Source organism: Alligator sinensis, unplaced genomic scaffold (assembly GCF_000455745.1).
Source record: "Alligator sinensis unplaced genomic scaffold, ASM45574v1 scaffold1002_1, whole genome shotgun sequence".
Classification (NCBI taxonomy): Eukaryota; Metazoa; Chordata; order Crocodylia; family Alligatoridae; genus Alligator; species Alligator sinensis.
Window position 1 is genome coordinate 617,572 of NW_005842710.1, and position 23,473 is coordinate 641,044.

Sequence of the window (23,473 nt, forward strand, 5' to 3'; positions counted from 1 at the left end):
AGGGGCCAGGCTACTCTGTGCTGTAATGGATAGTGTATTGACCTTTTAGTGAGCAGAAGGTATTGGAAGTTTGTTAAAATTTAAAAGAGTTAATATTTTTAACTCCTCACCAGGAGCTTATACCTGACTGTGGGGCACCTGGAGCAGACAGTGCTGGAGACAGGACATTGGACTAGTGGCTGCTATGTGGGACAGGACATAGGTGGAACTTGAGCTTCCAACCAGAGTGTTGTTCAAAGCCACATAAAACCAAGCCTATTAGACCTGGAGTTCAAAGCTTTCACCAGGAGGCATACACCCAATGGAAGGGAGGGGCCATCACCAAGGAGGACTATACCTCCACTGCTCAGTCCTGTAGGGAGGCTGTTAGGAAGGATAAGGTGGAGACGGAACTGGGACTAGCGACCTGGATCAAGGATAACAAGAAGTCCTTTTTTAAGCCTGACCTCTATCCTGGGCAAGGTCTTAGAAAAGATTATTAAAGAGGCCATTCTTAATGGACTGGCTGACGGCAACATCTTGAGGGATAGCCAGCATGGGTCTACTGTGGGTAGGTCTTGCTTGACCAATCTTATTTCCTTTTATGACCAGGTGACCTACCTATCACCTGGACAAGGGAGAGGAGATTAATGTCATATATCTTGACTTAAAAAAAGTCTTCGATCTGGTATCCCATGATCATGTCTTGGCAGGACTGGCCAACTGCGGCCTCGGGTCCACCACGATGCACTGGCTGGGGATTTGGCTCTGTGGTTGGACTCAGAGGGTGGTGGTTGATGGAAGTCAATCGTCATGGTGCCCTGTGACCAGTGGGGTCCCCCAGGGCTCTGTCCTTGGACCCATACTGTTCAACATCTTTGTTAATGATGTGGACATTGGAGTCTGATGCAGGCTGGCCAAGTTTGCCGATGACACCAAACTCTGGGGTAAAGCATCCACACCTGAGGACAAGAGGGCAATCCAGGCTGACCTTGACAGGCTCAGGAAATGGGCGCATGAGAACCTGATGGTATTTAACACTGAAAAATGCAAGGTTCTCCACCTTGGGAAGAAAAACCTGCAGCATGCTTATAAGCTCGGCAGTGGTACGCTGGCAAGCACTATGAATGAAAGGGACTTGGGGGTCGTGATTGACCACAAGATGAATATGAGCCTTCAGTGTGATGCTGCAGCTAGTAAAGCAAGCAAAATGCTGGCTTGCATCCATAGATGCTTCTCAAGCAAATCCCAGGACGTCATTCTCCCCTTGTACTCGGCCTTGGTGATTCCACAGCTGGAGTACTGCATCCAGTTTTAGGCTCCACAATTCAAAAAGGATGTGGAGAAGCTGGAGAGAGTCCAGAGAAGAGCCACGCACATGATCAGAGGTCAGGAAAACAGACCTTATGACGACAGGCTGAGAGCCATGGGGTTCTTTAGCCTGGAAAAGCACAGGCTCGGGGCAATCTGATGGCCACCTATAAGTTTATCAGGGTGGTCTGGGGGAACGATTGTTCACCAGAACCTCCCAAGGGATGACAAGTTCGAACGGTTATAAACTACTGCAAGACCATTTCAGGCTGGACATAAGAAAGAATTTCTTTACTGTCCAAGCCCAAAAGGTCTGGAATAGCCTGCCATCGGAGGTGGTTGAAGCACCTACATTGAACGCCTTCAAGAGTAAATTGGTTGCTTATCTTGCTGGGATCCTATTACCCCCTTGGGCAGGGGGCTGGACTCGATGATCTTCCGAGGTCCCTTCCAGCCCTAATGTCTATGAAATCTATGAAATACATAGGGGGTAAAAAGAAGGTACCAGGTAATGTGGGGCCTCGGCAGAACACGCTTGGAAATCTGGTCGTTGCACTAAACGACAAAGCTAACCTCTTTAACAAATTCTTTGCCTCCATTTTTCTGAGCAGAGACCGGGTCACTGCCCCCACTGGGATCCTGGATAGACCCAGGGGAGGCGCAGCCAGGCCCAGGCTCAGTGAGGACCTAGTCAGGGAACTTCTGATGGGACTGGACATGTTCAAATCAGCAGGTCCTGACGATCTCCACCCCAGAGTGCTGAGGGAATTGGACTGGATGCATCCAAATCAGCAGGTCCTGACAATCTCAACCGCAGAGTGCTGAGAGAATTAGCAGAGGTCATTGCGGGTCCCCTGGCATAGCTTTATGAGCACTCGTGGTGCTCTGGTGAGGTGCCAGAGGACTGGAAGAGGGCCAATGTGGTTCCCATTTTCAAAAAAGGGAGGTGGGAGGACCCAGGAAACTATAGGCCTGTTAGTCTTACCTCAGTCCTGGGGAAGATCTTCAAGAAAATTATCCAGGAGCACATCTGCAAGGGACCAGCAGGGGAGTGTATGCTTAGGGGCAACCAACATGGGTTCATCAGAGGCTGGTCCTGTCAGACCAACCTGGTGGCCTTCAATGATCAGGTCACTAAATCCTTGGACACAGGTGTCGCAATCGATGTAGTCTTTCTGGACTTTAGAAAAGCCTTCGACACTGTCTCTCACCCCATTCTCATTAGAAAATTAGGTGACTGTGGTGCCAGTCCCTACACAGTCAGATGGGTCACCAATTGGCTGGAGGGCCGTACCCAGAGAGTGGTGGTGGACGGGTATTTTTCGACCTGGAGGGATGTGGGCAGTGGGGTTCCGCAGGGCTTGGTCCTCGAGCATGCGCTGTTCAACATCTTCATCAGCGACTTGGATGAGGCGGTGAATAGCACCTTGTTCAAATTTGCAGATGACACTAAGATGTGGGGGGGGAGGTGGGCACACTAGAGGGGAGGGACAAGCTGCAATCAGATCTGGACAGGTTACAGAGGTGGGTGGGTTAGAATAGAATGGGTTTCAACACTGACAAGTGCAAGGTACTGCACCTGGGGAGGAAGAACCAGCAGCATACCTACAGACTGGGGAACTCCCCTCTTGCCAGCACAGTGGCAGAAAAGGATCTTGGAGTCATTATCGATTCCAAGATGAACATGGGCCGCCAATATGAGGATGTGGTCAGGAAGGCTAACTGCACCTTGTCATGCATCCACAGATGCATCACAAGCAGGTCCAAGGAGGTGATCCTCCCCCTCTATGCGACACTGGTCAGGCTGCAGTTGGAGTACTGCGTCCAGTTCTGGAGGATTCACTTCAGGAGAGATGTGGCCAGCATTGAGGGGGCCCAAAGGAGGGCCACTTGCATGATCAGGGGACAGCAGGGCAGACCCTATGAGGAGAGGCTAAGGGACCTGAACCTGTTCAGCCTCCACAAGAGAAAGCTGAGAGGGGATCTGGCCATCTATAAACTGGCCAAGGGGGACCAGCAGGCATTGGGAGAGTCCCTGTTCCCCCAAGCACTACTGGGAGTAACAAGGAATAATGGACTTCCAGATGTAGGCTGTCCTGTTGCTCTAGGGCTTGAACCCAGAATATTCTACACATAAAGCAGAAGTGAAAACCACTGCACTACAGAACCAAATCTACTAGTGTGCTTTACCACTAGAAGTTGGAGTGTCTTCTTTTATAGTGGAGAAGGATGGCATGAACACTTCTCAGAGCCAGGATCTCTGCAGGGAAGGAGATTAGATCAGGAGTGAATAGAGGCCACAACAACTGAATGGAAATTGGAAACATCACTTTTCTTTTGTTTAAAAAAAAATTGTCACTGGTGAAAAATTGAGTAAATATAAAAGGGGGGTGAAAATCCTCATCCCAACCCCATATGCCCCCACTTGCACTTCTATTGCTTGAACTGAACCAATGATATCTAAGGCAAGTTATGAAGTTTACCCTGGAAAGAAATGTAAAGTACCAGTAAAACTAAACAAGTATGTTCAGAAGAGTTTGGCTTCTCAGTACAGAGCTCCTGTTTCAGCCAAGGGAGGGACCGGGCCTGCGGAGACGGGGAGACAGGTCACAAACTTTTCAGCTGCTCCCCAAGAGATTCTCTGCCAGCTGGAAATGGAAGAGGCAATTATCCTTCCTTCCATACCAGTGGGAGAGCTGGGAAGTCAAGTGTTTGGGACTTAGCAAGCTTTAGTCAAATGGGTCTAAAAACACAGCCTCTACCTCAGCAGAAGCTTGAGCATGGAACTTCACATTAACACCCTGTTGGGTTTTTTTTACCAACTGAACTAGCCAGACTCACAAAGGAAAGGTCTGACAAATTATTTATTTTAAGCTTATCTATCTTAGGCTCTAGCAGGTGACTTTACCAGGGCTCAGGAGAATGTCACCTGCTCTGGCCTGACACTTGTCAGAGGTGCTGATTTGCAAACAAGTAATTTATTTAGGAAAAAATAATAAGAGAAATACTTTCCTTTTAAAATGTGTGCCCGAGGATTCTGGGGGATCGTTTCTGAAAGCAGCTCTCACTGGAAACTGAAGATTCTTCCGGTTTGGAGGAGGAGGGGAGACCGGGGCGGGTGGAGGATTCTTGGTTTGCTTGTCCTGTTTGCTTGTGGAGCCAGAAAATGTCCTGGCCCAAAGTCATTCGTGCAAGGAGAAATGTTCATGACAAAAAGCTTGTTCCCAGGTGAGCCTCCTCACTCGGCTCCCTCTGGGCTCTCAGCTCAGCTGGGGTCAAAGTTCAGCCCAGGCTCTCAGGGCAGGAAAGCTGTGACCAGCCAGGGTGGGGAACACTGGGCAGGGCTGTGATGTTGTGAGAATGTGGTTCAGTGGTGAAATGGAGTCAGAAGGCACTGACAGAAAGAAATGCTAGTATTATTTTCCAGCGGCCATCCGTTTAAATCAGTCTTTGTGGCCTGGTATACATAATTTTCAATACTGAGACAAGTAATGTAATGTAATGTTATATAATATAATATATGTATGGGAAAGACATGTTTGTACGGGGGTGGAAGAGAGGGTGGAGGGGTTGGGACAAGGCAGATTACAGTGGGGGGAGTGTTGCAGGGGGGCTCGAAACCCTGTGCTCTTGTTAGGGGCAGATGGGGAGAGATCCCAGGGTACATGGGTGGAGCAGGAAGCACTGATGAGGGCGGGGGCAGAGGATGCTTCCCTCTACCCTAATTTTGGTGTTAATCTATCAACCAGGCTGTTCTGAACATGTGCAAGTACAAGTACACACCAGCTCTCTCCACTCTGCTCACGCTCCCCCTTTCACTCCAATGAACACAGCTCCATGTTAGATGTTATATATATATAACTATATATAGTAGGGGTGCACCGATAAGAGAATTTTTGGGCTGATAATGATGGCCGATTTTTAACGAGCCATATTGGCTGATACCAATCCGATTCCAATATGCAGCCGGGCAGCTTGGACAGCAGTGTCCAGCTGGTAAGTCTGCTGTGGGGGGAGTGGCGAGGGGGGAGGGAACAGGCTTGGGGGGACAGATCGAGGCCTGTGCAATGAGGGAGGGAGTGGGGCTGGGGCAGGCACTGCACAACCCGGGGCAGAGCGCAGGCCGGAGCCGTGGCTCGTCTCGGGGGTGTGGGAAGGGGTGGCTCTTGCCCTGCACACACCCCAGGAGGGCACAGGGGGTGTACACCCCTGGATCTGCATGTGGGGTGAGGCAGGCTGCTGCTGCAGGTTGGGACCAGGGCAGTGTCGGGCTCTTCCTGGCAGGGGGCTGGGTCAGGCTGCACTTGGGGCAGGCAGCTGCGGTGCTGGGAGCGGACTACGGGGGGGAGGGAGGGTGCTGCAGCCACCCCAAAATTCTCTGTAGCCCCACCAAGCTCCCCTCTCAGCGCTGCTGTCGTCTGCCCTGAGTGCAGCCCTGGGCCAACACCCCTGCTGGGAAGAGCCTGGCAAGCCCCCCAGTCCCAGGCCACAGCAGTAGCCCACCCTCCCCCCGCACACAGATCCGGGGCCTTGATGTGCCTCTCCCCCTCCCCCCCCACCCCATGCCCCTTTCCTCACAACAGACTTATCAGCCTGACCCGACTGCTATCCACGCTGCTGGGCTGCACTCCTGGTTGCCTGCATGCTGCGTTGCAGCTGTGTGCATGCATGGGGCATTTATTGGCCACATCAGCCAAAAAAAGCCCATTGCCAATACTGTCAATTTTTCTTATATCGATGCTGAACTGATATGGGACTGGTGTATCACTGCACCTCTAATATAGACAGGTTTCCCTCGCTTTGTGCTGTACATATGTTCCTAGAAAACGATGCATAACTCAAATTCACGTAAAAGGAACCCACTTTACAATGTAACAAATAGGGATACGTTCCAAGACCTTGACTGTACGGACCCCCAGACCCATTTCTATCACTTTTCCAAGGCAATTTTGGTACTCAACAACAGCAGACAGTACCCACAAGCACAGGGCACCATCATAATGGGGATGGCAGCTACAGAAACACGTTGCAGACAACAGAACCTGTTGCCCCGTTTCGACCAGTTTGTGTCCTGAGTCAGGAGCGCCCTGTGGAAGGCCAGGAACCTCCTGTTGTACAGGCACACGGACGTAGAGGTAGTAGGGTGTGTGAAAATGGCGCTGAGTGAACTCCAGACCTACTATTAGAAATCGGTAGCAGAGGATGGAGAGGATGTGGCCAAAGCCACCTGGCACGAAGACACGTGGCACAGGACCTTCCAACTTCCCCTAGTGGAGAAGTGGGCAGTGACAGTGAGGAAGAGGAAGAGACAAGTGGAGCTGAGGACAGCAACAGCAGCAGCAGGTCCTCCAGCGGGACCAGGAGTGACAGTGACATGGACAACAGGTGAACTGAGTACGTGACCCTGCTGGGCGGGGATGAAAGGAAAGGGTTGCCTGGTCTGAGAGACCAGAGGTTGTCTGTGTGTGTAGTGCATGAGGTGGATATTGTAACGGGTCAGGTGGCCAGTGGGCCCTTGTGTGGGCTGTGTGGGTGCAGTTTTTGTTAGGGGTTAAGGCTTTCTTTGTGGAATGATACTTGGAGTGTAGATGTATATAAACCTTATATATATATAGATAGATAGATAGATATTTTTACAAAAAAAAAAAAGATTCACACAGGAGACTATATTTTGGTGCATGTCACTCCCACAGTGCACCACACAGAGCAACTGTCTGTGGGCTTCCATCACACTGATCACATAAGAGTGAATTTACCTCGCATATAAAGAATTTTTGGTATAAAAAGGGTCATCGCATAAGAGCAATTTCGCACATACAGAACTTACGTAAAGCGAGGGAAACCTGTATATAGAAATATATTTTTCCAAAAAAAAAAAGAAAAGGGAAGAACACAGATCCACATGGCTGCAATTAGGAGTAAGGGCCCTGTGTATATAATCATTTTTGAGTTGGGCTTATAAGCCTTATAACCACCCAGAATTGTGTGTTGTGGGGAGGGGGAATGGCAGATCAGCATGACTTGCTAGTCAGAGAGTGAGGTGGTAGGGCAGAATGAGATTGTGGGGGTGGGCAAGCTGAGTCTGAGGGGGCTTGCTTGTACTGGCAGTGGGTGCCCCCAGCTCCCTCTTTCACTCCCCCTGCCCTTCTCTCCTGAAGCACTGCATTTCAAATGTGGCCCTTATTCCTAATCATTGGCACGCAGACCTGGGAAGACATGTACCCTTCCAGGGTGTTGGGCTTGCTTGCTCTGGGCATGAGTCCTGAGGACACAGGGTCGATGTCCGTGGTGGAGGGAGCTCCTGTGAGCTGCAGCAGAGGTGCCCGGTACCCTGTTCCTGGGTTTTGATGTCAGTAACCTCAGAGGACTCCTTGGTCTTGGGCTCAGGCCAGGAGGTATACGGGGAAGACATGCCCAACCAACCCCAGCAGCACCCCACCATGTTCCGGTGCTCATGAAGTCTTGTCCCTGACAGTGTGTGGGTCTGGCTCCAGGCAAGCTTCAAGTGTACAGCTCGCTCACCTCAGGGACTCAGAACGGGCATCTCCCTGCTTGCCCTGGCTTGCAGGGTTATGTCTCAGGCCAAACCAGGGGAGCGAATTTCATCAATTGTCAGCTACTTGCAACATGAGAGAGGCAGGCAGCCAGCCACACCCTGACCTATCTTTAAGAATGCTAATGGGGGATCTGCCTGCTTGCCCCAAAAAAGGGGATATCTGCCCAGTGTTTTCTCCTCCCTGGGGAGCCCAGGATGCCCAGACCCTGGGATGGGGCCCTGCCATGCTGCTGCCATGCTGCTACTGTTGGCTACAAATGTCCAACTCGGGATCCTTAAAATTCTGGTTTATTACGCGGATTGAAGCACTGTAATGAAGTTAAATCATAAACCTTGGGGCTGGTCCCCCCCATGCACACACACAGAGTAGCAAGCTACAAGAGTCAGGTATACCTATCCCACAGGCGCTGGAGTTTGCTGTTGATGGCCAGTCGAGGCTTCTTTCAGCATGGTATTATCCTCCAGAAGGGGGTCGCTGGCTGGTCCTTCTGGCTGGACAGGTCAGGTGCTGGTCAAGTTGGAGATCAAGAGGGCACTGCTGAGGGTCACTTTTCACTGGTTTTTATCTGTCCTTGTCAGACTTTGGTGACTCCCCACTTTTCAGGTTTGCCCAATCCAGGGGTCGTTGACCCTCATGGGACTTTCACCTCGGTGGCTACTGGATGGCATCTGTCAGCCCCAGGGGTCGTCCCCATGTACGTGCAGGTTTGGGAGTCCGTTGATGAATTTTGAATAGGGCTCTGGGAGCAGTTGATCCGGAGATATTTATCCCAAAAGTTGGTCCCCAGAGTTGCTTAACTCAGACCAGGGCTTCTAGCCCTTGAACAGTGATGTTTAGAGATTTCCCAGTTGTTACATTGTCTCCTATTGATTTCTTCCCTTGGTTGATCTGCGGTTTCCCTAGGTGTTAATTGCTGCCTGCTACTGTGTTACGCATTCAATCACTGATTCGTTCACTCTTACAGGGTCCTGCCTGATACAGGGAAGCGGCAGTTTGACTCCTGCCCTTGTTAACATTGTTAATAAACACATTTAGTTGAAAGGTGAGGAGTATAAAATATAAGCTACAAAAGTAATGCTGTGGCACACAAATAGATAAAAATACCAAAATACAAGGGGAGATACACATACAAATTTTAAAACACAATTTCTTATCTTAAAGTGAAAGAAAGAGGAAGGAAGAAAAGGTAAAAGAGGAAAAACATATTCAAAGAGGGGAGAGCAAATGCAGGCAAGAGGAAAAGGGGGCTTTCTGCTACACTACAGCCCTGCTAAAGTGCAGCACTGACACCTTGGCCTGCGGGTCCTGGTACCTGGGGGTGACAGCAGGGCACAGCTGGACTGGCCAGGCCTTGCTGGAGACCTCTCCCTCTCCCTGCCCACATCCCACAAGCAGGCAGGGCAAAAAGGGAACTGGGAGCTGGGCAATGTGCAATGCAGTCACCAAGGGCAAGAGGGCGGGGCAGGGAGGGGTGGTCGTGAAGCTCTCTTGTCACCTCCAGTGGTTGCGTGGCACGACAGCCCTGGCAGTGATGGCATGGGGCTTCCCATGAGAGAAGGAGCTCTGAGCAGGCTCCGGGGAACCCTGGCAGCTTTAACCCATTGCAGCCCTTTCCCTGCTCCTGGAACCCAGGGGATCTCACCCACTGGAATTCCCTCTGCTGAGTGTGGATGCAGTGAAAGCCACCAGCAGGGGCACGGAGAGGGAAAAGGGGCTGGCAGAAGCGGGGTACAGGGGTTGTGGAGAAAGAGGTGCCATTCCAGCCCTGCATTCCCAAGGCAGTGCCTAGGCACCGGGCACCATGCCAGACTCCCAGCTGTGGCTGCTCAGGGGCTTCGTGGTCTTTAGGTGTTTGATGAGCTCCTCCTGCCCCACATATGCCAAGCCACCACACTTCCCTGACTCATCCAGGACCACAGAGGCCCTTTCCAACTCTGCCATGCCATGAGGGAGTGGGTCCCCAGCTGGGCAGGATGGCATGGAGCTGGTGCAAATGCCCCCCTCCCACCTAGGCTGCACAGAACTGAACCAACCCCTTTCCCACAGTGCTGCCCAGCACAGAGCCTTCCCTGGCTGCAAGCCCCTCTGGGCCCCCACTGGCCTTCTGGGGTGACAGGAGCTCCACAAGGGCCTGGGGGCCCCCAGCCCAAAGCCAGCCCCTCTGGTTGAAGAACCGGGATGCGTTCTCCCTTCTCTCCCCTGCCACCCCCCAGCGCCATCTGGCCTGATCATTGCTGTGTCAGTCAGCGGGTGGGAGCAATGGCTTTTGCAGGTTTGGCTAGTGCTCCCTGCCTACCCCTGGTGGTGCTGGGGAGCACTAACCAGGCTCACAAAGCCCATGGCCTATTTGATTAAAAAGACCCGTGGGCCTAGCCCACTAAAAACATGTGGGTCACCCACAAAGCCCATGGGATACTGAAGGAATCACCAGAAATTTGACCAGCGTACAGAAGTTATTTAAAGTGATATAGGTTGCTAAAGTGCTGTAAAATGCAGTGTTTCAAATGTAATACCTCATTTAACATGGGTTAATTGAAGGTGCAGTGCCCATTTTTAAAGTGCTGTAAAGCAGTGCACTTCTGGCAAGTCCTGGCAATAAAGTGCTTTAAATGGCAACTTCTGTACACACCCAGATGTCTTTCTTGCCCTTCTGGTCTTTGTTCCCCCTCCTCCTGTAGACAACACCACACTCTTGGAGTACCTTGGGGGAAGGTGTCACACCTGGCTCCTTCTGTTGTTTTTCTCCTCGTGGCCAGAGCCTCCCTCACCCCTTCTCAGTGCTGCCTCTTCCTCCTCTACTCAGCCTTGCTCCCACCCTTCCTCCAAGATGTGGGATTGATCCTTCCATGGTAGTGAATCTCTTATATCAGATTTGGCTGAATCCCTCTGGGCTCTCCCTGGGACCTTTCCCCTGACACTGAACCACCAGGCGCTGCAGCTGCTGGAAACAGGATGTGGAACCAGCCCATGGAGCTGGCTGAGAGGGAACATGAAAACTGAATTGCAAGTGCCCTTCCAGGCACATGGGTGAGAGAGAGGGAGAGGGGAGTGTTTGGGGCCAAAGTTGCTGCAATCCAAAAAATAAAAAAAAATAAAAATCCAAAAACTTCTCCTTTAAGAAGAAGCATTTCCATTCCAACCATTCCTGAGCCTCCCTGTCCGCAGTCCCTGCCCTCACTCAGCCTGAAAGCTTAACCCTAAACAGACAAGATTCTTTGGGTAGATGTGATATCTTTTATTAGACCAACTGAGTAGTTGGAAAAAGTTGTTAGCAAGCTTTTGGGCACAGTCACCCTCAGGGAGTCTCTGCTGTAACCCTAAACATGCTTCTTGCTGGACCCCCAGGGTGAGCAAGCAAATCTTTTGCCAACCTTGGGTCCATAGAGTAGCAGTGATCATGTCTACTTTACAAGCAGAAGGTACTGGATTTGTGACCCAGTTCATATGACTTCTTTTACCCATGGGACAGATCTGTTTCTCTGTTGTTTCATAGTTTCATATTTGATAGGGTCGGTAGGGACCTGAGCAGATCATCAAGTCCAACCCCCTGCCATGGCAGGAAAAAGTACTGGGGTCAAACGACCCCAGCAAGGTGTTCGTCTAACCTCCTCTTAAAGACCCCCAGGGTAGGAGCCAGCACCACTTCTCTTGGAAGTTGGTTCCAGGTCCTAGCCGCCCTGACTGCTGGTCCCCTCTGACTAGTTTGTAACAGGCCACTAGATCCCCCCTCAGCCTTCTCTTGTGGAAGCTGAACAGGTTCAGGTCCCTCAGCCTCTCCTCGTAGGGCCTGCCCTGCTGCCCCCTGATCACGTGAGTGGTCCTCCTCTGGACCCTCTCAATGCTGTCCACATCCCTCCTGAAGTGCATGGCCCAGAACTGGACGCAGTACTCCAACTGCGGCCTGACCAGTGTCGCACAGTGGGGGAGGATCACCTCCTTGGACCTGCTTGAGATGCATCTGTGGATGCATGACAAGGTGTGGTTGGCCTTCCTGACCACATACCTGCACTGTCGACCCATGTTCATTTTGGCATCAGTAATGACTCCAAGAACCTTTTCTGCCTCTGCACTGACAAGAAGGGAGTTCCCAAGCCTGTAGGTATGCTGCTGGTTCTTTCTCCTCAGGTGTAGCACCTTGCACTTGGCAGTGTTGAAACCCATCCTGTTCTCACCTGCCCACCCCTGTAACCTGTCTAGGTCCAATTGCAGACTATTCCTCCCTTATAGCATGCCCACTCCCCCCCCCACATCTTAGTGTCATCAGCAAATTTGAAGAGGGTGCTTTTTACCCCCTCATCCAAGTCACTGATGAAGACGTTGAACAGCGTGGGTCTGAGGACTGAGCCCTGGGGAACCCCGCTGCCCACATCCCTCCAGGTCAAAAATGACCCGTCCACCACCACTCTCTGGGTGCGGCCCTCCAGCCAGTTAGTGACCCATCTGACTGTGTAGGCATTGACACCACAGTTGCCTAATTTTTTAATGAGAATGGGGTGAGAGACAGTGTCGAAGGCCTACCTGAAGTCCAGAAAGACTATGTCCACTGCGACACCTGCGTCTAAGGATTTTGTGACCTGGTCATAGAAGGCCACCAGGTTGGTCTGACAGGACCTGCCTCTAATGAACTTGTGTTGGTTGCCACTAAGCATAGTCTCCCCTGCTGGCCCCTTGCAGACATGCGCCAGGATAATTCTCTCAAAAAGCTTACCCAGGATCGAGGCAAGACTGACTGGCCTATAGTTTCCTGGGTCCTCCTCCCTCCATTTTTTGAAAATGGGAACCACATTGGCTCTTTTCCAGTCCTCTAGCACCACACCAGAGCACCACGAGTAGGGCCCTCTTGCTGGTGGGGAGAGCCTGACATAAGCTTTGTTTGCCCCAAACCTGATAGGAACAAAAAGCAAGTTTTGGGGTCCCAAGAGGCTGGACTGGAGGTAGAGCAAGATTGTTTTGGCAAAAACAGTGGTACTGCCTGAACAGGGACTTGAACCCTGGACCCTCAAATTAAAAGTCTGATGCTCTACCAACTGAGCTATCCAGGCCCATAAAAAGTAGCTCTGTGTGTGTGTGTGTGTGTGTGTGTGTGTGTGCGCGCGCGCATGTGTGTGTGTGCACACATGCACCTGTGTCTTTAGTAGCTGATTTCATCCCAGCTTTTGTTAAGGGTCCCTACATCTCCAAGGCATGCTATTTTCTCTACTCTGACACCTGTCTCAAGTACTTTTCGCTAACAAAAATACAAAGAAAAGCTTCCTTTTCTCATTTGCATGTATTTTCATTTATGCAAGTGAGAGGTACTTTTCTCTTTGATGGTGTTTTCACTTCCCTTTTATTCTGTTGGTGGGCAGGTTTGGTTTGGTTTTCAAGGGGCCTTTCACTGGAAATAGAGGCTTCCAGCTCAATGTGGCACATGCCTGGTTTGCTTTCTCCTGTTTGAATGAGATGTCCAAAAATGGAGCCATCCGAAGGCCATTTTCTCAAGGTGTAAACAGTGCTTTCCAAGCAAGACTCTTCCCAGTACACTCTCCCCACTCCGTGCCTCCTGTGAGTTTTTGGCAGGGCCTGGTCTGAATTCATCCCTGGGCTCTCCGGGCAATGGAGGCAATGACCAGTCAGGTGGAGGGCGCTGGGCATGGCCAGGGTGGGTGACTTTCTGCTCCCTTGGCTCCTGGGAAGGACCAAGTGCAGGTAGTTGTTGTAGAATGAACAAGCTGAGAGGAGGTGGAGCAGGCAGCGCTGAGAGGGATGGAGGGAAACTAAGGGCAGGAGAGAGACAGCAGGGCAAGCTGTGTTTATTGGCTTCTCTCAGGCCCCTGGGTGAGAAGAGCACAACGCTCACAATGACAAGAAGCGGCTCTCCTAAATGGCCAAGCAGCAGAGAGAACGGACATCAAATCTGCTGAACTTGGTCTGCCTGAATCTGAGCCTCCCTCAAAGGGCTTCTTGTTACAAGGAAGCTCCTCTGCCTCCTGTTCCCTTAAACATCTCCTTTTAGTCTTGAGCTGGCGGGATCCTGGGAAGCGTATTTTGGATCAATCATGTTCCTGGGCATGTTTGCAGAAATGTTTGGTGTTTTGCTGCAGATGCCATTCCCAGTTAAAAAGGTCCTGTATTTTCCTGTCTTTTCTGTTCTTCTACCTGTGTCCAAACAGGGGAAGGTTGTTCCCAATAGACAGAGCTGATGTCACAGCCTTGCCAGCTGCTTCCCAGAAAGCGGGACAGAGCAGCGGCCTTCAGGTCTCCCAGTTTCCCTGCCTCTCTTCAGAGCCTTCCCTCTCTTGCCCTGCTTTCCTCAAAGACACTCTGCCTTGAGGAACCCAAGATCTGCCTTGCCTTCTGCAGTGGGGCTCCTTCCCTCACCCCCTGGCATGTGCCCCTTGTGCTGGCTGCAGAGGACCTCTGTCCAGGGCCTGGACAGCAAAAGCCCAGACAGGAAGGGAGGATTTGTGTTCTGAAAGAGAAACGGCAAGTCCTCTTCAGCCAGGAGGAAGGTGGAAGAGCAAGATGGGGCCTAGGAATGTAGGATTGGGCCAACCAGCTCAGACTTGATGTCCATGGAGGCACAGGGACTGCCAACTGGGAGCTGGAGCGGGCAGATAGCTGGGAGACGTGAGTTTGGGGAACCAACAGAGGTTTTTCAAAAAAGATTTTTGAAGGGCTTAATAGCACACTTCAGTTTTTAAAAACTGCCATTTTCTCTTACTTTATTTTGTTTCAGTGGCTTTGTGTCTGAGTTTTCTAGCTTGCCAAGCAAACAGGAAAGATAAACTGAGAATTTCCCTTACCAAACTGGAAGAGTCTCTAGTTTCAAGTGAGAGCTGCCACCAGCAACAATACCACTCAATTCTTGATAATAAATTTAAGAAGGGATCTATTTCTTTTATTCATTTTTCCACAATAAATTGCTTGTTTGAAAATCAGCACCTCCAGCAGACATCAACCCTGAGCAGGTGACATCTTTCTGGGATCTGGTAGACAGGGATAGCTAAGCAAAAGGAAAAAGAAAACAAGTACTCTGACAGCTTTCTGTTTTGAGAGCTTGGCTAGTTCAGTTGGCAGCTCCACAGCCTTTTAATCTGAAAGTCTAGAGTTTAAGTCCTGCTTCCTGTGCTGGCTGCTGTTGCAGACAAGGCCCTCCTGTTTCCTTTAAACAGAGTAAGATTGTCCCAAATACTTCCCTTTATACACCTCCCACTGTTATGGAAAGATGGCCAGTTGATTTCTGAATTTCTCCTGGGGAACAGCTGTCAGGTCCTTTAGCTGTTTCCCTGTTTCCCACAGGACTGCACCCTCCTTGAACTGGGGCAGAAGCCCTCCACTGAGGAGCTGAACACTTTAGAACAAATTTCATTTTTTTATACTTAACATTTCTTTTCAGTGTAAACCTCATATCCTCCCTCAGATAGCATTGGTTCCATTCAGGCAGTAAAACAAGTAACTAAAAGTGGAATTGGGGATTTCATAGTTTTCATAGAAATTAGGGTTGGAAGGGACTTCGGAAGATCATCAATTCCAGCCCCAAGGGCAGGAAGTCAGCTGGAGTCAAAGGATCCCAGCTAGATAGACGTCCAAATGTTTCTTAAAGGAGTCCAGAGTAGGTTCTTGCACCACCTCTGGAAGGAGTCTATTCCAGGCCTTGGGGGCTTGGACAGTAAAGAAGTTTTTCCTTATGTCCAGCTTAAAATGGTCTTGGAGGAGTTTGTGACCATTTGACCTTGTCATCCATCGGGGCACTCTTGCGAACAGGTGTTCCCCCAGATCCTGATGTACACCCCTTAGATGCTTATAGGCAGCCACCAGGTCCCCCTTGAGCCTGCGCTTTTCCAGGCTGAAGAGTCCCTGTCATCATAAGGCCTATTCTCCTGCCCTCTGATCATGCGCGTGGCTCTACTCTAGACACTCGCAAGCTTCTCCACATCCTTTTTAAATTGTGGAGTCCAGAATTGGATGCAGTACTCCGGCTGCAGCCTCACCAAGGCTGAGTATAGTGGAAGGATGATATCCTGCGATCTGCTTGAGAAGCATCTATGGATGCAAGCCAGAGCATCTACGGGATAAGGGGAAGGTTTTTCTATACCTTCTCAATCTTTCCCCAATAACAAATTGTTTAAAAAAAAACCCAGAAGAAAAGTGCATTTCCATTCTCTATTCAGCTGCCATGACATCATTCCCTTCCTACCTAACTTCCTTCCTCTCAGAAATCACAGCTTGATAAAACAACTCTCATGACACTCCAGTTTCTCTCAGGAAATACTTTGCAGTACCTGTGGTTCCATAGTGTAGTGGTCATCACATCTGCTTCACATGCAGAAAGTCCTGGGTTCAAGCCCCAGTGGGACCAGAGTGCTTGCATTTTAGGAAACCCCATGCAAAGGAGGGGGCAACCAAACTACCAACGTTTCTGGGATTTGGCAAGACCCAGTGTTTGGCTGCATCCTACCCAACCCAGAATAATCTGATACTCAGAGCTGCTCCCCTACTATGTGCGTTCCTCAGCAAAACAAAAGCAGCCTTGAGAACTGTTGCCTGTTATCAGCCCGTGCTTTTTGGGTGCAGCTGGTAGGCAGCCAGGGAGAGGGGAGCTGGGCCGGGTTGGGGTGGGTGACCCTCCACTTATTTGATTCCCAGTAATGGCCAGCTGCAGTGGCAAGGGAAGGTGTCAGCAAAGCTCAGAGAAGGAAGAGACATCACTGAGCAGGTCTGGGGGAGGCGCAGTCCAGAATGGAGAGACTAGGACCAGGCTGGATTGGCTGACCCCCCTCCCCACCCAGCTCCTTGGGCTGTGAGATGCTGGTCACAGGAGAAGTGGAGAGCAAAGCTCATAATGGCAAATGCCCCAGGCAGGCATCCACCAGGATGGCCAATGGAAAAGGCTTTGAACTTCAGGTGTAATGGGCTTGGGTCCAGGTTCTGGTTGGGAGTTTCTTATCCACTGTCTTACAACCATCCACTTGTCCAGTACCCTGCCCTCTCAAGTAAAGCCCTTGGTGAGCAATGGGTTTGTAAAATGTACTGACTCTGGTGGGACTCAAACCCACAACCTTTGAATGCCTTCTGCTTACTAGAAGTCCAATGCACTATCAATTGTGCCACAGAGCCAAGGACCACTGTGAAGTCTTGGCCCAGACACCCAATAACACTTAGTGCTTTGTATGGGTGTTCAAGTTCATAACTGCCTGAGCAAGGCACAGAGGAGGCAGCCATGAAAATTATTTGAAAAACTCTGGCTGTTGGTGCAGCTGCAGAGCCAGAGGAGGCAGTCAGTCATCTCGGTGGCTCCGTGGCAGTTGGGCCATAGGCACCTGGGTCTCTCTGGCTGTCTCTCTCTATGCCTCTAGGCCCTCACTGGCAAGGCTTGGTGTGCTGTCAGTCAGTTCAGGTCCTTGTGATCTTTGCGCAGGTCCTTGTGGTCGATGTGCTCCCACACAGCCTGGCAAGCATCGCCCAGGAGCAGGTCCACGGGTGACATGATGTCCCTCAGCCTCACCATCTCCTGGATCTCTTTGTTATTGCTCATGATCACAGGGCCTGCACTCTGCAGGCTGTACAAACTATGGAGCCGGTTTAGGATCTTGTAGAAACATGATCAGCCCATGATTCACGGTCTGTGGTCGGTCAGGGTGACCTCCCCTGCCCCCAGTGTCTCAGGATATGCCCTGCAAAATATCTCACCAGGCAGGCAGTTTTGAATTCTGTGCCCATCACCAGCTTGCAGATCTGGCTTGTGTACTTGGCCCATACGAACAGGAGGATGCCCAGCAAGCCCCTGCCCCGGCCCTCTTATCTTTGTACAAGGTCTTCCTGGCGACCTTTCCTATCTGTAGCCCCAGAAGAACATACACGCAGCCCTTGGAAATTCAAGCCCAATGCCTTCAGCACTCACCTGTTCTGGCATGAGCTTGACCCTGCTCTTGCCATTCTTAGCTTTGCTCTCCCTTTACTGTGTAGCAAGAGTTTTCCTTGCAGTAGTTCAGTAGCTCAGGCTAGGCTTGTTTTTTCCTCCTCCCTCAGTGCTGCCTCTTTCCTGCACTTTCAAGTGCCTTCACATCCTGCTCCCCACCCCACTGCAGTTGGTCCTCCCTGGGAACTATCAAAGCACCTCAAACCCCTTCCCACTGGCCACAAAACTTTGACCCTGCTTGTTGAGAGCTCACACAGGGGAGAGGAGGGGGAGGCTGAAGTAGGGAAAACCTCTTTGTTAAAACTAGAGTAGATCATGGCCTTTGGGTACTTTCCTTTTCTGGCTGCCTGTCTTGTATGTATCAGTTAAAATGAGGCAAGGTTCTTTGGGTAGATGTGATATCTTTTTTTAGACCAACTAAATAGTTGGAAAAAATGTTCCTTGCAAGCTTTCAGCTAGAGTGAAACATCTGTTTTTCAATAAAAGGCATCTTCAAATTAAAACCCTCCAGGATGGAATAAAATTGCAAGTGGAACTGATTTTCTATTTGCATTTTTCAGACAAAACCTCAACTGTTTGCAAAGCAGCAGCAGACGTAGAGCAGGTGACATCCCTGTGGGAGCAGGGATCCCGCTCTCGGAAGCTGGGATGGGTTAGGAGCAACAGCAGCACACAAAAAAGTAATGTCAAGTGAGATCCTGGTCACGTCAGTCAGTGGATCATCACGCTTTTGCTCTGATGGTCCAGGTTTTAAATCAGGTGAAGGCTGCTCTTTGCAAGGAGAGAAACTTGCTCCTTTCCCCAAAGAGCTGGGTGCAATAAAGTTCAGTGTCGGAGAGACTGCTTATAAGGACATCATAAAATATTTTGTTTCAATTGTATTATTCACTTTCTGGGGGAAAGAGACTGTTTTCTTCTGTTTATCTTTAAAAAAATTCTCCCTGGAGAATGACTAAAAAAATAAAACATGAGAGAAAGCCCAGTCCTTCCTCCTTTTCTCACTTTCCTTTGATTAAACAAATAGAGCAGGGGGATCACATGTATGGCCATGGAGTGAGTCTGTCTGGCTCAATGGGTGGAACAGTGGAAGTTGGGGTTGTGGCCAAGGCATGACCTTAGGCCTTGGTAGACATGGCAATTGGGAGCAGGAGGTCAAGTGAGGGCTGACACAGCCCCAGCCCCCCTTCAGCTGCTTCACCTGTTGCCATTGCTGCAGTCCCAGCTCTTCCACTGCCAACCCCTTCACCACCCCATTTTGAAGCTGCCATTGCCACCATATGCCCTGTGCCCCATGTTTGTGCTGTGGAATGGGGAATGTAGTGGCATGTAGCAGTGGCGGCAGCTTCAGGTCTGGCCAGGTCATGCACTACATGTCAGTAGCTGGAGCCGTTCTGTATTTTTTTGGTAAAAATATATGTCTTTATATATATAAAGGTTATATATATACACCTTCTAGTCACTGATCATTGCCTTCTTAACCCACCATAGGAACCTGTGCACACGTTACGATACTCGCACCTGCGGAAAAGTGCTCCCACGCACCCATCCTCAAGGCATCATCTCCTTTAAAACCCCTTGTCTCTTGACCCTGTCTCTGAATAGGGGGTTTAAAACTCAGCTCATCCACTTTTGCTGATGGGCTTGCTGCTCCTGTCATTGCTGCTGTCCTCATCGCTGTCTTCTGATCCGGTTGTCTCGATGTCCTCTTCGCTGTCCGTCAGTTTCCCTACTGGGCTGAGGGGAGAGTCTTGAAAGATCCTATACCGAATGTCCCTCTGCCAGGTTGATTTGGCTACAACCTCACCATCCTCTGAGACTGATTTCTGGTACTAGGACTGGAGTTCATTCAAAGCCATGTTAACACAGTCTACCACCTGAGGCTCATGTGCCTGTATATCAGGAGGCTCCTGGACTGTGCTGTATGGCCCAGGTCGGAACAACCTCTGCAGTTACCTTGCGCTGGACCCAGTTTGCAAGAGGACCCATGATCTGGATCTAGCCTTGGCTCAAGGTGAGTTTGAAACCCTGAATGAGAGAAGCTGGAGTGAACTCAGATTGACATGAAATTTTAAGTAAAAACTAAAACATTTTGTCCAAATAGTTCAGCTCCTCAACACTCCTATCCCATCACCAGGACAGACCAGGCCACTTGGAAAAGTGGCAGAGAGGTACCTGCCATCAGCTGTGCCTGGTGAAAACCTCTGAGGAACAAGTTGTTCCATGTGCAGAATGGACTGCTATTGGTGACAGAGTAAGGATGTCCCTGCAAAAACAATAGCTATCACCTGAACAGGGACTTGAACCCTGGACCCTCAGATTAAAAGTCTGATGCTCTACCAACTGAGCTATCCAGGCTCATGTAAAATCACTCCCTGTGGGAATTACTGTCCACATCTTTGGTCAAGGGTCTTTCTAGTTTCAAACTAATGTCTACTTTGCCCTGATGCCTCTTAATTGCTGCTATGCAAACCCGGCAGTTTAGCATGAAATAAGGCCCCTTTCTCGTTTTGATTTATGCAGCTGAGAGGTTCTCTTCTTCTTGCTCTCTGTCCTGTTTTTTGCTTGGTTTTACTTTGCTTTGGTTTTCAGGGGTTTTCACTGGAAAATAAAGACTTACAGTTTGGTGTGGCACATTCCTGGTTTGCTTTGCCCTGGTTTGCTTTGCCCAGCAGAGGGTTATGAGGGAGAGACCAAAGTTGAGAAGAGGAGGAAAGGTAGCACTGAGAGAAATGGAGGGAGCAGGACAAACCGGGTCTGGCAGCCTCCCATGTGCTGTTGGATGAGGAGAGAGCAATGGCAAGAAGGGCCTACAGGTCCCCTCCTAAATGGCTGAATGGTGAAAGTGTTGTGCTTTAAGCCCACTGATTATAGGCCTAGCTGGGTATGAGTTCCACTCAGAAGACTTCCTCTTACAAGGAAGCTACTTATGCTAGCTTTTCCCATAAATGCCTTATGTCACATAGGCAGGCAAGGCTCTTGGAGTAGATGTGATATCTTTTATTAGACTGAGTAGTTGGAAAAAAGTTCTTAGAAAGATTTCAGGTGCAATCACCCTTCTTCAGGCATCCTTCTTCTTATGTCACTTAGGAGCTTGTACTCAGGTGTCCAGTAGAAACTGTTGTTAAAGGTTCTGTGTTAGGAAATATTCCCTTCCATCAGAAATCTCCTATTTCCACATCATTTTTTCTTCTCTTGGAAAGGAGATTCCAGGCCCTGGGGTCAGGGACGTGGGGAGCCTGCAAGTCCCAGAGGGAGAGAATGGCTGGTGCTGGTGGTGTTCCCATGGGAGAGCACAGGACATCCCTGTGCTGATGGTTTAATCTGGGGCTGGGAGCAGAGCTGTGAAACCTCAAAATTAAAACACTGCCAGAATGCAAAGCTTACCAGAACAAAAGCAGAAACACTTGTGAAACTCACCAGAATGACTGTGTGGTGAAAGTGTTGGTCTTAAAATCTAACACCCATGCCTATGCATGAGTTTGGCACCCACTTCAAGTAGACTTCTGCTTTTCCTCCTGGCAGCATCACTGAGCTGTAGAGGCAATGCGGGACTGGTCAGCTTGGGGCAGACCAGGGGCACCTGGCTCATCAATGAATTTGTGACTCTGGTAGGACTTGAAGCTGCACTTTAAGATGGTTTTCTCATGTCTCAGATATCCACACATTCTCCATAGTGAATATGTGCAAGCACTTTGGGGAAGTGAGGATGTTGCTTTTCCCCACCAATGGGGAACTATGTTCCCAGGGCTCCAAGTCCACCATTCAGGACCTCTCCTTTTTCCATTTCCTAACATGGAAATAATTGCTCCTTATCAGAGATTCTCAGAAGCCAGGGATGGCCAACCCCAACTCCCTGTGTTTTGCCCGGGACCTTTCCCTTGACATTAAGGCTAAGCACAGACAGTCAAAAAGCCTGAAGCTGAACTGATTCAGTCTTTGCAGGTTAGTCTAAGCTGCAAAGATTGAACCAATAAGCAAATGGACAGACATTCACTTTACATTCAGGAAATGCAGTCACATGCCTGCAATGGCTCAAACCAGAAGCCAGGGGTGCTAGAGCACAGCTCTCTGGCATGAAACCAGCATGGGGCTGTGTGTCTGCTTCCTTTTCCTGCTGCCCCTAGGGTCTCTGGGATTTGCAGTCCACAATTACAGTAGCAGGACTCTGCAGGGTTGCTCATCACTTCCTCTTCCAGTTTCCAGATGCCTCTGGGATTTGTAGTCCACAGTCGCAGCAAGCATTAAGAAAGCCAGCAGAACAGGGAAGTTCTGCTCAGGGGAAGGTGAGTTTAACCCCCATCCCTGGCCCCAGCTCCTACCAAGGTTTGCCTGGGGGCATGGGGCAGTGGGCCAGCCCTCACTGCTCCAGCTAGAGAGCAGAGGAGCAGGGCTAGCCCTGCTCTTTTGTGCAGACAGCAAGGCTATAAAGCACACTGGGGTGCTGGAGGACTCTGATTTAACTTGAACATGGAAGGGGTCTGAGTCGGAATTTTCATAAACTGCTTTGACCCAAATCAATATGTTTGATACTACTTTCAGCCAGGTTTATCTTAAACCAATTTTGACCATTTTGAAAGTGGTGTATGTGCACTGAACTTCTGTTCTGTTACAGGTTAAAACTAGTTTCTGATCACTTAAACTGGTTTATGTGTAACTTCTGTCCCTAGCCTACAACTTGGAGGCAGGATGTGGAATCCAAAGTAGCTAGTTGAGAGGGAGCACAGAGCCTCCAACAATGGGAACTGGTTGACCTAGTACAACAGCGGCTTCAGTTCTTTTAGGCAGAAAGTTCCTTGGGGAGCAGCTGACTCCCCCATGACCTGCCAGGAGGGAGGTCACTTGTTTATTTAGTACTTTACATTTAGTTAGTACTTATACAAGTACTAAATTAAATGCACAGTAATCACTGCACTTCAATGAACATGTAGATGTGCCCAGTGATTAGTGGGCTCATCTACATGAGACACTAAATGCTCAGTGCACTAATTCTACTGCACATTAGTGAGTCATGGCAAAGGTCATGCTAACGTGCATTAGAATTAGTCTGCTGAGCATTAGTGTCACTAAAAAGGCATACATCTGTGCTACTGCGCTGTAGTGCTAGTTACTGCATATTGAGTTAGTACCTGTTATTACAGGTACTAAACTTAATGTGCAGTAACTACAGTGCATTAATACATGTGTAGACATTCCCAGTGTGTGCCCACCACCCCTCCTGCACAAAAAAACAGATGCTCAATGCAGGGGGAGCCCCCTCCATCAGAGGCGACAGTCTCAGAGATACTTCCTCCTGGATCCAGATTAATTCAGCTCCAGAGAACATTACATGTCCTTGCCTGGGCTGTCTGTTCAACCATTGCTGTTCCCCATCTCCCTCTGTGTCCTTCCACCCCATCACCTGGGTGAGACTGCAAGCCCTGCAATGTCACTCACTGGGCACATCTACATGTGCCTATTAATGCGCAATAATAAGATCTGGAGCTTATTGCTGATGGATGCGCATCTGCACATGCACCCAGGATTGTAGCACATTGAGCGGGGGTTGAGCAGCTCTGACTGGCAGGGGGTCCTGGGGGTCAGGCTGCCAGCCTGGGGCTGCTCCCCCAGCTCAGTGTGCTGCAGAGGGGCTGGCTGGGCCACAAGGGGGCTTTAGTGTGGGGCTAGCTGGCAGGCAGGCCCCACACTGAAGCCCCCTCATGCCCCAGCCAGCCCCTCCAGCATCCAC

At 50.0% G+C, this 23,473-nt stretch overlaps 4 non-coding genes across 4 annotated transcripts; 1 reads left to right on the forward strand and 3 right to left on the reverse strand.

The window, feature by feature from the left end:
* Positions 1-12,816: 12,816 nt before the first annotated feature.
* On the reverse strand, positions 12,817-12,889 carry TRNAK-UUU. The gene has a single exon. It is a non-coding gene; the product is annotated as a tRNA-Lys (tRNA).
* A 3,226-nt stretch (positions 12,890-16,115) lies between these two features.
* Positions 16,116-16,188, forward strand: TRNAV-CAC. Its single transcript has one exon. It is a non-coding gene; the product is annotated as a tRNA-Val (tRNA).
* A 672-nt stretch (positions 16,189-16,860) lies between these two features.
* Positions 16,861-16,946, reverse strand: TRNAR-UCU. Its single transcript is given in 2 exon segments — positions 16,861-16,896; positions 16,910-16,946. It is a non-coding gene; the product is annotated as a tRNA-Arg (tRNA).
* A 3,084-nt stretch (positions 16,947-20,030) lies between these two features.
* On the reverse strand, positions 20,031-20,103 carry TRNAK-UUU. Its single transcript has one exon. It is a non-coding gene; the product is annotated as a tRNA-Lys (tRNA).
* Positions 20,104-23,473: the final 3,370 nt, after the last annotated feature.